The sequence below is a fragment of the Micromys minutus genome (assembly GCF_963924665.1).
Source record: "Micromys minutus genome assembly, chromosome: 29".
Lineage (NCBI taxonomy): Eukaryota > Metazoa > Chordata > Mammalia > Rodentia > Muridae > Micromys > Micromys minutus.
Window position 1 is genome coordinate 23746444 of NC_137964.1, and position 14638 is coordinate 23761081.

Consider the following 14638-nt stretch of genomic DNA (forward strand, 5'->3'; position numbering starts at 1 on the left):
AGGGCTGCCAGACAGGGACATGATTCAACAGCATTCCTGGGGACAGCCCTTCTTGAGGTCTCCAAGTCCCCAGCTTGAGCTCACTGCTCTCCGGGCCTGGCTGAGAAACATTCAGTGGAGCCCAGCTCTGAGCCCAGCAGAGACAGCGTCAGACGCCCGACCCCGGAAGCTCTGGCATGAGGAAAGTGTAACTTTAATTCTCTTTCAATCCTTACTTTGAATGATGGCTCTTAAACGCTTTAACCTCCCTTGCAGCCCACCACCCACCAGAGGGAGTGGAAAAGGAAAGATTTGGGGGAAGTGGACCTGTTTAGAAAGGTTCTTTGGAGCAACTCCCGTCTGTGTTGTCTGGAAGTCCACAGTTCAGTTCACAGGTCAGCAGCGGCAGCGCGATCCACTCACAAACACCCCACGGATACACCACAGTCCAGTTCGGTGGAGTCCGGTTAGCAACAGTGGTGACATGATCTAGCAGAGACAGCCGGGCCTCAGCCTTGGATGGAGGCAGCAGGAGGGACCAGGAGGAACACCAGGAGACGTTCTTGGCTGTGCGTCTTTCGGGGAAGTGAAGACCAGTGAAGATTTGAGACTCACAAATGGTGCACAGCTAGCTGTACCAGCAAGCCAAGCTCCCTGCCCATCACTCCATGGGGTCCTATTTATAGCCTCCAAACACCACGTGTCCTCCACGTGTCCTCCACGTGCCTTCCTCAGCACAGGCCTTACCTCAGCACGTGCATCCCATCAGCCTGAGTCCAGGGCAGTGGCAAGAAACTGCAGCACACCACCAGACTCTTTTGGTGCATTTCTCTCTATGGAGTCCCAACAAATGCAGCTCAACTTTGCAGTGTAAGGTGGACCAATACATGTAGCATGTTGTTAACAAAGACTCCTTCATCACGTGTCCTTTCACGTGCTTTAGCAGAACATCCTCTCTCCTGTGTCTGCTGCAGCGAAACGTTCCTTCACATGTTCGCCCCAGCAAAACGCCACCCAACGAACAGACTTTCTGAAGAACCCTCGTTTCCACTGCGGTGTTGGTGACATGTGGCAGAAACGCAACGTGTCTGGTGCTGCAGGGAAGCATGGGTCACCACAATGGGACCGTGAGCCATGAGGAGTCTTCTGAAGGCATTAGCCTTGTTTCACCTAAAGATGTTTACAGTGAAGAAAATGACAGATGTAAAGAGGGAGGGGACTCAGGTAGATGTGTTCCTCGCGGCTGCTGCAACAGTCTGGAGCTGACCAGCCGAGGCCTCTGCCCAGCCCGAATCCCAGGACAGTTTCTAACAAGTCATCTAATGTGACATCTAATCTGTTAGCCTGGCCTACTGCGGCCTGCCAGGATCCTTATAGGCACTGAACCCCAGGTGGCCCTGAGCAGATGCTGGACATTACTTGGTTTAGTATATGAGGAAGAAGACGCCCAGATGGGACAAAGGACCTGTCCAAGGTCACACTCACATTTAGGTCTGCTTTGGTGCTGGGGAGAGCAATAACGTGAGCCCAATGCCGTTGTGTAAATCTGCTAAGTAGTCAAATTTTACAGGGTTAAAAAAGATGAGATGAGATTATTTTACATATATTTATTATTGTTTGGGGGGTGTAGGCATATACATAGAGGCCGGAGGTCAATTATGGGGAGTTGATTCTCTCCTTCCCCCTGTGGGCTATGGGAGTGAACTCGGGTCTCCAGGCTTGCACGGCAAACACTTTCATTCAAACACTGAGCTATCTTGACAGAAAGCTGGGTTCATTTCAAAAATCAGAGTCTGGGGCCAGCCCATCAAAACCTTGCTGAATCACCAGAGAGTCAACAAAGCAACTTGTTAATGGGGATGTCATCAGCCTTGGCATTTCCTGAGTCTGAAACCTGTATGCATTTCACACCTGTGGCCCATCTCAGCTGCCCTACAGTGACACAAGGCTGCCAGTGGCCAGGGTGGACATTTCAGCAGTTACGTGTCAGTCGCTCAGGTGTGAATGTCTGCAAGTAGGTGTATGGGGACAAGAGGAGTACACTGGATGTCTCTCTAGTATGTGTGTGGGGACAAGAGGGGTACACTGGGTGTACCTCCATCACTCTGCCTGATTCCCTTTAGACAGGGTCTCTAATTGAACTTGGAGCCAGGCTGGTGGCCAGCAAGACCCAACCCTTCTCCTGTCCTCACCTCCCGTGGCACAGATGTTATATGGACACACTCAGCTTTTTACATGGGTGCTGGGGATTTGAACTCAAGTCCTCATTGTGTGACAAGTATTCTTACCCATTGAGTCACCTCCTCAATGAAATCACAAGGCTGGCGCTTGAATCAGGGAGCTGAGGGAAGCAACCAATTACCACTGTAGACTGAACACAAACAAAGGCTCCCAGAATGCACCCTGATACAGGGACCCAAGGTGAGTCAGTCACTCACCAACAAAACTCCAGCTGTACTGAGCCCGAAACTTCCTATGAACCCTAAACAATGCAGAAGCAGCTAGCTCATCTCTCCATGGTTATACTGCTGTTCCCAAGCCTTGCCTACCACATGCAACCCTGTCCTTCCGCCAGTGCAGGCTCGGGGCCGATACTGTGTGTTCTTTGTTCCCAACCTTTATTCCGTAGATGCTCTGGTTCCCAGGTGCAGCAAACACATTCAGCAGCCACCTGAGTCTCTTCTACATGGGTTCAAAGTGTCAAGAAGCGTGCATTCATCCCAGTACCACCCTGGCAGGCAGTCTGCTGGGCGCTGTGCTCCCGTGAGCTGCACACATACCACGCGAGCTCTCAGAATCTCTTTCCTCTTCACCCTAACTAGGGTGGTCTCACAAAGCTATGCTCTTTGTCAAGGTCAGCCTTAGCCAAGGCTACCCCAAGCCCGGTCTTCCTCAGCAGCCCAGTCCTCCCGTTTTACGTACATTCTGTGTGGGAGGGGAAAAACCCTCAAGTTCATTCACCCCTCAGCAAAAGAGTCTGGAAAGTTCTGATGTTCTGGGTCCTTCTCGTTGCCTGTTGGTTCAGAAGCTTTCCTAGCCCCATATGGGTGGACATGTTGTCTCCCTCATCATCATCACTCTGGTTACCATCACCATCATTAACGATGTCATCAGTATCATCACCACCATCAACATCATTTTGTGGTCATCGTCATCATCATCGTCATTGAACACCTCCAGCAGCAGCTGCATCGACATCCTCAACATCACCACAATCATCACCACCAACACCATCACCGTGGTCATCGCCATCCCCACAAATGTTGCTCTAAACCATGTAAGCGCTCTAAGTGAGCAGAGCCCAGACCTGATGGACTTCCCTTTCAGGTCTCCCATTGTGGATTCCCTGAGTAATTCCCTGTGCTCCACTCCAAGGCAAAAGCTCCAGAAACTGAACTTCCACTCATGAGCTGTCTCTGGGGACTCACTGCGCCACCTGCTTCTCCCCAGCTGTGGAGGGGATTCGTCCACCTTCCCATCTGCAACATCATTTGTCATTCCGGGCGGTCCCTGCTCGATCTGCTCCGAAAGCTGTGTATAAACCCTTGTGCATTGTCTGTCACCATCCCCGACCCTGACAAGCCAGCTCCACTTACCCACGCTCCTCCCAAATGGCTGATTTGGCTGAACAGTCAGTAGGAGGCCCCTGCTCCATGGATGGTCCTCTGTGGACTGGGATGAAATTCATCGGAGCACTCAGTGTGAATGGCTTTCTTGTGAAGTCAGGGCCCAGGCCTCTGAACTCTAGCCTCTGTCTTAATAAACGAGAATGAGCAAGACCAAACAGGATGGTGTGTGAGGGCCTCAACTTCCCTCCTTTGCCTACCCCAGGCACACACAGGTCTGAGTGTTTGAGCATGCGTGTATGGGTACATGTGTTTCTGTGTGTGTTTGTGTGTGTGTGTGTGTGTGTGTTCCAGTGTATTCAGGTATATGTGCATGTCTATGGTGTGTATCTGTCTGTGTGTTTGAGTGCATGTGTCTGTGTGTGTCTATTTGTTTGTCTATGTGTGTCTATATGTCTGTATATTTTCCAGTATACTCAGGTGTGCATGCATGTTTGTGGGTATGCATTTTCTCAATCACTCTTCCCCTTGGTTTCTGGAACAGGGTTTCTTGTTGAACCCAGAGCTCACTGGTCTAGCCTTGGGTAGCAAGCAGTACACCAACACTTAGCACCCTGTCCTGGACCCTGGGCTCTGTATTTTCTTAGGGTTTAGGTGCAGGAGAAAAGTCAAGCGAAAGGATGAGGCTTCATACGTTTTTTTAAAAGAGTTTTCTGTAGCATCTATAAGTGTAAGATTTTTAAAAATGTTTTCTGTGTCAGAAGAGAAGGCTGGGTGGTTAAGAGCACTTTTTGCTCTTGTAGAGGACAGTAGAGGACGGAATTTAGCGCCCAGCATCCTCAGGGCAGCTCACAACCACCTGTGTAGCTCCATTTCCAGGGAATCTGGTGCCCTCTTCTGGCCTCTGAAGTCACTGCAAACACTGTGCACTTAGACACAAACGTACACACAGAGGTAAAGATCAATAAAATCCTCTAAGAGAAAGAATTTTAGTTGAGAGGGAGGAGGAGGGGAGAGAAGAGGGAGGATTGAAGACCACGGAGAACCACTGCATGACAGCGCCGGGGCCCAGGTGTTTGGTCCAGTGACACGTTTATTCCTTGACTTTATCTTTAATACCGGTTACACTACACTCCCAGTAGGGCTGAAGTCAAAGCTATCCCTAGTGTTTGAAGATGTCTTTTTCTTATTCATTCTTGGCCCACACCACTGGGAAAAAATGTCCCTGAAGACTTCCACCCAATTCGGGAGCCTCCTGTATATGCAGAATGATTGAAAACGGTGATCAGGGACCCGGAGAGATGGCTCGTTCCAGAATGTGCTTGCCACACATGAGTTTGGATCCCCACAGCCCACATTAAAAACCAACAATAAACAAACAAACCAAAACAGAAAACAAAATAAGGGAGCCAGGTGATGGTGGCACATACCTTTGAGCCCAACACTTGGGAGGGAGAGGCAGGTGGATCTCTGCGAGTTCGAGGCCAGTCCGGTTCACAGAATGAATTCCAGGACAGCCAGGCTATAAAGTGAAATCTTGTCTCCAAAAACAAAAACAAAACCTGAGAAACCAGAGGAGGTAGAGGCATCAGACCCCTGGGACTTGCTGGCCAGCCAGCCTAGCCTAGTTGGTAAATTTCATATCCATGAGAGGTTGTGTCTCAGAAAAAAGAGTGGACAGCACCTGAGGGGTGCCTTAACATTGACCTTTGGCTTCCACATGTGCACCCAGAGAGGGAGGAAGGGTGGTGTCGGACAATAAGCATCATTACAGGTAAATGTTTAGATTAAAATCGCATTTAATTATCTTGTGTGAGGGCTGTGTGTAAGTCATGGTTCGTGTGCATAGGTTTGTTCTTTCCTTCTATCACGAGGGTTGTGGCATTTGAACTCAGGTCCTAAGGCTTGGCGGCAAGCACTTTTACCTCTGAGCCATCTCGCTGGTCTCCCTACATGTAAATTGTTCCTGGCAACTCCCAGAGTGGGGCACAGCTCAGAGTGCTCAGGCTGGGGCGCCCAAGTTCCCATCCACATGGCTCAGTGGCACCAGGTTGGTCCTTTGTCTTCCAGTCACTGAGCATGCTGCCACCAGCTGCCCTGTCCCAAGGAGCCTCACTCCCTGTCACCTGTCTGTTCTCCATATAAACCAGTTCCGTTGGACTTAGTCCGCCAGTTCCACATCAGAAGTAGAGATGCCAATTCGAAAATAGCTGAAATTGTTAAAAACTATAAGACCTGTCCACTGACTAAAGTAGTTACCAATGAAAAGAACCCTGGTACTCAAAACCATAGGCAGTGGAAAATGTACTCCGAAAACTGCAGTTCCCATTAAAACAAACAAATACATCAGGAGATGTATCCCTGTCTGACAATGTGGAACAAAAGGAGGCAGCAATAGCCAGCCTGAAGTTCAGATCATACCCACAAGGCAAAGCGTGACTTAACCAATTAAAAGAAGAAGTGCCTTCGACAGCCCTGAATTTCCCAGGAAAATGCTTCCAACTGTGACCCAGGCTTGAGATGAGGGGCTGAAAGCTGCAGGCTTGTTTGTTGCGCATACTGATGATCAGGGAGTCTGCACAGCGGTACCCTGAGAGTCAGGGAGGGGCTGCAAGTCATATCCAGCGGCTGTAAGCCAAAGGGACCTCCGAAGGAGTACAGTTCTTATTCCAAGAGATCATGAGTTCACAGGATAGCTGGGGAGGGTGGGGGTGCTGGATGAAGCTGCCGGAAGTCCCAGAAGCAGATAAACCGAGACATATAGACTGGGCCCCTGGGTGTAGCTAAGCGGAACCAAGCCATGGGTATACAGATAGGCACAGATGGAAAGATGCCTGAGGGGTCTGAGGCATCATCAGGATGCCCTCCTCCTCCCACGCATCCCCTCAGCTTCTCACCCCGACAGGGATTTGAGACAAAGATTAGGAAGAGAAATAAGAGCAGCAGAGATTCTAAGCAGGGGATGGCGCTGCCCAGACCTCAATCCCCACACAGTGGAGACCGTGGGTGCTTAGGCTTCATTCTACAATCTCTGGGAGCCAGAGCAGACGTGGAAGGAGTCTGCTCAGAGCCACCAGCCGTGGAAGCGCATCCCGACAAGGCTTAGGGTGAGCAGAGCGCCCGCAATGCCATGGCTGATGTCCCCTAAGTGCAGGGGAGGTGATACAAGAGTGTGTTGGTGGAGACGGTGCTGCTGTGCCCACCCTTGACCTTTCAGTGCAATAAAGTCTGCAGAGCACAGGGTAAGGTCAAATCCCCTGCAGAGGGCAGGAGAAGTAGCCTAGTCCACTTTTCCTCCTTCCTTCCCTCCCTCCCTCCTTCTCTCTCCCTCCCTCTCTCTTTCCATCCAACCTTCCCTCCATCCCTCTCTTCCTTCCTTTCCTTCTTCTCTTCCACCTTCTCTTTATTTTCTCGAGAAAGGGTCTCAGGTAGTTCAGGCTAGCCTCACACCCAGGCAGCAGAAATGACCTTGAGTTTCTAATCCCCCTGCTTCTACCTACTGAGATCCCAGGCATACAGAAATGTGCCGAATTCCTGCAGTTAGGGATGGAACCAGGACCTCAGGACTTCTATGCTGGTGCTCTACCAACGTGGCTCTTGCCCAGCTATGCGTTCATTCTAAAGGGCCATGGACAGCAGTGAGCTCCAGGGATTCTTCTGCCTTGGCCTCCCCACTGCTGGGATTACAGATGTGTGGGTTGTAGGGACTCAGGTGTTCATGCTTATGTAGAGGTCACATCTTTCCACAAGGTCTCACTATGTTTTTGAGGATGCCCTGGTGTTTCTATAGTCAGGGTTTCTATTCCTGCACAAACATCATGACCAAGAAGCAAGTTGGGGAAGAAAGGGTTTATTCAGCTTACACTTCCACATTGCTGTTCATCAACAAAGGAAGTCAGGACTGGAACTCAAGCAGGTCAGGAAGCAGGAGCTGATGCAGAGGCCATGGAGGGATGTCACTCACTGGCTTGCTTCCCCTGGCTTGCTCAGCCTGCTTTCTTACAAAACCAAGTCTACCAGCCCAGGGATGGTGCCACCCACAATGGGCTGTGCCCTCCCACCTTGATCACTAGTTGAGAAAATGCCTTCCAGCTGGATCTCATGGAGGCATTTCCTCAACTGAGGCTCCTTTCTCTGTGATAACTCCAGCTTGAGTCAAGTTGACACAAAACCAGCCAGTGCACCTGGAATTTACAATGTAGCCCAGGCTGGCCTTGATCCTCCCAGCTTACCCCTCCCTGTGCTGAATTACAGATGGTCAGCCCACCTGGCTCCCCTGACTTTGAGGCTCAAGTTTTTCTTCAGAATATGTGGTGCCAACTTTGAGGTTCCCAGCAAGCAATGCTGGAATGTTCCTGATACCTGCCAAGCCCTGGGATAGTCAGGATCCCCTCCCAAAGCCCTTTCCTGGAATGTCTGGATTGGCTTATGAAAAGAATTCAAAAGCTGAACTTGCAAAGCCTGGGGCAAAAGGGAAGCAGGGGAATGGGGGTGGGGATGAGGGGCTGGGTTCCTGTCTATTCCTGCAATGTAGGGAACTCAGCAGCCCCCTTTCTTCCTCAGCTCTGTGATGGGGGAGGGGTCCAGGCTTCTCCACCCTCTACCCTGTGGACAATGCCTGCAACCTGCTAGATGACTCCAAGGCACAGGGATCTCTCTAAAATGTCTTACATCCTTCAGGACAGTTACAGGTGGTAACAAGATGGAGACCACATACTAGACTTGTCTTCTGCCATCTTGAACAAGAGACGGCATACACTGTGGTCCCAGGACTTCAAAGCATGGAACCTCTACTGAATTAATAGTGAATGTGAGGAGAGCCCCCTGCCCCCTCCCTGTCTCCCTCCTAGTTCCCCTCCATTCCCCCCTCCCTTCTCCCTCCCTTCCCCCCTCCCTGCCCGCCTCCATGTTCCCCTCCCTGGCCTCTTCCCTGCCCCCACCCTGCCCCCTCTCTGCTCCCATTTGTTTGGAGTTTTCCTAGTTATCGGCATACAATGTGAAAGCCCACAGGTACAGAATCAGCTCACACTCCTTACCAGTCCTTGTTACCCATGTAGGGCTATGCTTCAAAATACCTCCTTGGTTGCCAAGAGACTACTGTTGTCTAAGTATAAAGATGTCTGAAAGGATCCTTTAAAAAAAAAAAAAAAAAGTCAGCATCACACAGAGACAGAGGAGATGGTTCAGACAGTCATGTTCCTACCGTACAAGCAAGAGAGCCTGAGGTCACACTTTAGCACCCGTGTAAAGAGCCGGACACAGTGGCAAATGCCTATAATCTCGGGGCTGGGGGGGGGTGGAGGGACAGAGGCAGGTGAATCTCTAAGTTTGAGGCCAGCCTGGTCTAGCTAGCTGAATCAGCAAGCTTCAGATCCCAGTGAGAAACCTTGTCTCAAAAAAAAAAAAAAAAATCAAGGACAGCAAGGAAAGACACCCAAGGCCAAAGTTGATCTCTGTGAGCTACACATGTACATAAAGTCAATGTCCCAGGAGAAGAGACTGATCAAAAGAAACAGAATGGTCAGAATCAAGGGAAAACGCCTGAGTTCTGAGGAGAGGAGGAGGGGAAAGAGGAAGAAAAAAAGATGACGAAGAAGGAAGGAATGATGGAGCAAGAGAGGAGAAGTAAAGATCCAGATGTGGTGAACATCTGGACAAAGCTGAATATGGAAGATGTTAGGGGTTTAGAGATGCGCTGCTAAATGTATGGGTTTGTGGGAGAAAGCCATTGTCCATTGGAGCTGTGTGTTTAAGAAGCATCTGGGGTTGGGGCAGGAGGCATAGCTGAGAGATAGTTCTTGAAAAGGACCCAGGTTCAATTCCCAGGACCTGCATGGTGGCTCATAACTATCTGTAATTCTAATTGGAGGAGACCTGCTACCCTCTTCTGGCCTTCTTTGGCACCAGGCATCTAGATGCACAGACATACATATAAAATAGTACATTTTTAATAAAAACAAAAACCAAAACTAACTAACTAACTAACAACACAAAACCCAAAAAACAAACAAACAAACAAAAAAACCCCCCACAAACAGAAGCACCAAGAACCAGAGAAATGAAATAAAAGAAGAAGAAGAAGAAGCAGGATTCCTACATACTGCCCCCATGCCTTCGAGGGCACCAGCATGCATGTCGTTCAGGTACAGATATTCAGACAAACACTTGTACACATTAACAATCAATAAATCAAAAAATAAGAAGAGAAAGAGGAGGAAGAAGAGGAAGAGGAAGAGGAAGAAGAAAAGGAGAAAGAGGAAGAAGAGGAAGAGGAGGAAGAGGAAGACGATGCAGAAGAAGCAGCAGCATTATTTAGGCCTGAAGGAGACTGACTGATGACTGTACATTGCTTTCAAATGGCTGTGCTATTACTACACACACAGATGGCCAGGCACCCGACAGGTCTCAAAGCAAACACAGCGAGATGCTAACAACTATTAGGTACAGCTGGGATGCCAGAGGGCTCAATAATCCTCATGATTAAAATTTCTCCTTACAGAGTTCTCAGGATGGCTTCAGTGGGTAAAGTCCTTAAACTCTGTCCTCCTCCCCACTGTCAAACCACCAGGCCACCCCCTTATGCTTCCTCCCAGGGCCACCACTACAGATTTCTCCCCCTGTGCTGCATCACAGATGAAGGGCATTTCAAAGAGACTCGAGGCTTACAACCCAACTTCCTGGTCCTATGTATTTCTTGATGCCCTTGATGGTTAAGGTTTTTGAGTCTCAGTCTATATCCCTGCCTGTCCTGAAACTCACTGCCTCTGCCTCCCAAGTACTGGGATTAACCCACATGATGATTAACCTAGACTGTCAGCTTGACAGGATCTAGACTCACTTAGGAGACAAAGCTCCAGGAATGTGTGTGAGGAAGTTTCTAGATTGGGTCAAGTGAGGAGGAAAACTCATCCTAAGTGTGGGCAGCACCAAAATATGGGCTGGGGTCCTGGACCAACAAAAAGAAGAAAGTGAGCCAGCACCAGCATTCGTTTTTTGTTTTTTTTTTTTTTTAATTCCTGACTATGGATGCCATGTGACCAGTTGTCTCACACTCCTGCTGCCATGCCTTCCCTGTCATGACAGACTGTACCCACAGCTGAAAGCCCTTCCTCCCTTAAGCTGACTTTGTTAGCATTTTGCCACAGTAACAAGAAATATAACTAATACCGTACAGAGATTTAGACTCTCCCAGCGGGTAGTTTGAATGGAAATGGCCCTATTCATAGACTCATATGTTGCGATACTGGAACAGGTTCCCAGTTGGTGGAACTATTTAGGAAGGATTAAGAGGTATGGCCTTGGGCTGGAGAAATGGCTCTGTGGTTAAGAGCACCGACTGCTCCTCCAGAGGTCCTGAGTTCAAATCCTAGCAACCACATGGTGGCTCACAACCATCTGCAATGAGATCAAATGTCTTCTGGTATGTGTAAAGATGGCTACAGTGTACTCATATATAACAAATAAATAAATCTTAAAAAAAAAAAGAGGTGTGGCTTTGTTGGAGGAGGTGTGTCACTTCGGGTGGACTTTGTGATTTCCCAAGCCCATGCCCATGGTCCTGGTCCACACTCTCTGTTTCTGTGTCTCTGTCTCCGTGTGTCTTTCTCAGTGCCTCTGTGTCTGTCTTTCTCCCTCCCTACCTCCCTTCCTCTCCATCTTGAGGGTCAAAGGTGAGCTCTCAGCTACTGCTTCAATACCATACCTGCCTGCCACCATACTTTCCTGCCATGATGGTATGGACTAACCACATGAAACTGTAAGCAAGCCCCAAGTAAGTGCTTTTTAAAAAAAATAACAGTGGTTCTCAACCCGTAGGTTTCTACCACTTTGTGGGTTGAACAACCTTTCCACAGAAGTCACATATCAGATAGTCTGCATCTCAGATATTTACATTACAATTCATAACAGTAGAAACATTACAGTTATGAAGAAGCAATGGAAATCATTTCGTGGTTCGGGGTGTTCGCCGCAGCATGAGGAACTGTATTAAAGGGTCACAGCATTAGGAAGGTTGAGAATCACTGTTTTGTAAGTTGCCTGGGTCATGGTGTCTCATCACAGCAATAGATAAAAAAGTAAGTAGGACACCCCTCTGTCTGTGTCCACTGATTTCCCTGAGAACAAAGCAGAACAAGACAGTACCACAGAAACAAACACACAGCAGGCTTTGCTCATACCGCCTGTGGCAAACCTGAAGGGAAAATGCAGACTGCCGCACAGGGGTGCTGGGGAAGCATGTGTGTGTGTGTGTGTGTGTGTGTGTGTGTGTGTGTGTGTGTGTACATGCCCATGGAGGCCAGAGGTTAACCTCAGATGTCTTTTCTAAGGCACCATCCTATTCATTTTCTGAGACAGAGACTCTTGTTCACCTGAGACAGTTAGGAAGGCTGGGTGGCCTCTGGGCATCTGGGATCTTCTTTCATGGTGCTGGATGCGCGCTCGTGCACACACACACACACACACACACACATACACACACGGCTAATATGAACAAACAAAATGGCTCAGCAGGTAAAGACCCCTACCACCAAGTCTGAGCCCTTGCATTTGATTCCCTGGAGCCTGCAGGATGGAAGAATTTACTCCCTCGAGTTGTACTCTGACCTCCACATATGTGCCCCTCTCCCCTTGCTACACATGAAATAGTTGTTAAAAAAAAAAAAAGGCTAATATATTCCAACAGAAGTCCTTGATGCTAAAAAAAAGCAGGGCCTTTTCTAGGGAGGAAGATGGTGTCCTGTTCCTCTCTGTGATAAGAGACTGGGAGACCTGTGTTCTGTGAGCTGGGCTTGCCTGCCCCCTGCCTGATGCTTGCTGTAATGACTGTATCCTGTGCTAAGAGAGAGTGCTTTGAATATAAATGACCTTCGGAGGAAGCCTGGCCCTTGAGCTGTCTGTTCAGGCTTGCTGTCTCCTGCATCTGTCACAAGGATGTGTCACAGGATGTTCCCCTGGGTGATTTTCTGCTTTGCCATGGGAGGAGAGTTTTCTCCCCTCTGCTTCCTTCTTTATCCTTTGCAGAAAACACAGCCCCTAAGCTGGCCCCTTGGCTTCCATTACTAGACACGGTGCACTAGCTGCTCCTGGAGACTGGGCCACCTGTTCCTCTTCCGCTCCTTGGGGCTTGAAGCATTAGCAAGGACTCTTCCCTCAAAGACAGGACTGCAACTCCTGTGTGTGAATACTACCCATAAGCCTGTAGGTCCCCATGCCACCAGGGCACTTGGGAACCATGGGGTGCAAGGCACTTGGGGGGATGGTTATTGGCTTTCCCACTAACAAGGTAGGATTTCTTTTTTCCACTTAAAATAAAATGGAACTTCTGGACAGTAAAGACTGCAAGACATACCATGTGGGAAAGGCCACCATCTTCCAAAATGACCGTCCCCAGGACTGGGACTCAAGCACCAACTATGACTCAAGACGCCTATACCCTGTCTGATATGGAAACTCCATTTTGGGCCTGTGGTACAGGCCAGTGGTGGAGGGTTTTCTTAGACTATTAGAGACTCCCAGCATTGTGAACAAATCCCTGATGAGAAGCTGAGTCAGGTTGGATGTATTTATTCTGGGCCAGGATCGGAAGGTACAGATGAAAGCAAAGCCCGCTTGCTCACATCCTATTAGACCAACAGGAAGATGAAGAACATGAAGCAAGACCACTGTAAAACATCACGCTTGCCCTGTCCCCAGAGGACCACTTCTTTGGGCAAGGCCCAACCTCCCAAAGGTTCCAGTATCTCCAAAACAGGGCAACCGAACTAGGAACCCAGTACTCAAACATGTGATCCTGAGGGGATTTTTATATCTAAGCCAGGAAGTCTTGGGTTCTTGTCACAACACTTCAAAAATGTAATACTGAAGGGGGGGGTAGAGGAGGTAGAGATGGGAGAGGAGGAGAAAGAATAGGAGGAGGGAGAAAGGGAGGAGGAGGAAGAGGAGCAAGAGGAGGAAGAAAAGGAGGAGGAGGGGGAGGAGGGAAAAGGAGGTAGAGACAGGAGAGGAGGAGGAAGAGGAGGAGAAAGAGGAGCAAGAGGAAGAGGAGAAGAGAAGGGAGGGGATAAGGAAGGGGAAGAGGAGAGAGAAGAGGAGGAGGAAGAAGAATAGGAAGAGGAGGGAGGGGAGGAGGAACAGGAGGAAGAGTTGGGAGGGAAGGAATAGGAGAAAAAAAGATGAAGGGAAAACTCCCATTTCTTTAGAGAATGCATCTGATTCTCCATAACTGGAGTTGGGAGTCCCTCATGACCCCGCCAGGATCCCAAGGGCTCTGAGCACGTAGCAGAGCCAGGGTTGAGCTGGTCCAAACTCTGCGCTTTCTTGGTAGACAGACTGAGCAACTGTCTTCTCTGATCTTATGAAACACTTCCTCTAAAAACCCCATACTAGGAAGTGAACGACTGAAGTCTTCACTTATCACGGCAACCCCACTAACCATCAGGGCAGAGATGGTAGGAGATGTGGGGGAGGGGAGGCTGTTTTCTGTGGAGAATGGGACAGACCAGACTGAGAGGAATAGGACACTGTGCTATGAATGTGCCCAGCAGCGGAGCCTGTTACATCCATGCTGAGGATGAGAGGGATGATGTCTGAGACTCAGGAGGCACAGGGGATACAGAAATACCCAGGAACCATGTTACTAACATGGGGAAAATTCTGGGAGGAAGAGGACGGAACCTGTGCACACTGCCCTTTAAGATATAAGTAGGTCTTAAACTAAACTAGTGAGGATTTTTTTTTTTTTTTTTGGTTGGTTTTTGAGACAAGGTCTTCTTATGTAGCCCAGGCTGGCCTCCAACTGGCTATGTGTCTGGGGATGGCATTGAACTCCTGCCTCTACCTCCCAAGCACTGAGACTACCGGTGTGCACCACCACATTTGGTTTATGGGGTGCTAGGGAAGGTACCAAGGACTTCATGCACGCTACATAAGCACCAAGCCACACCCCCAGCCTCAGCTTCTTATTTTTGTTACTTGAGAAAATGGAATCTGGGGACTGAGCTGGGAAGGGGGCTTATTTCAGAAGGCACTTCCAGAGCACCCACTACCAGTAGACCCAGTAGGGCTTTTTCTTGGCTTGTCACCCTTCTTTGGGG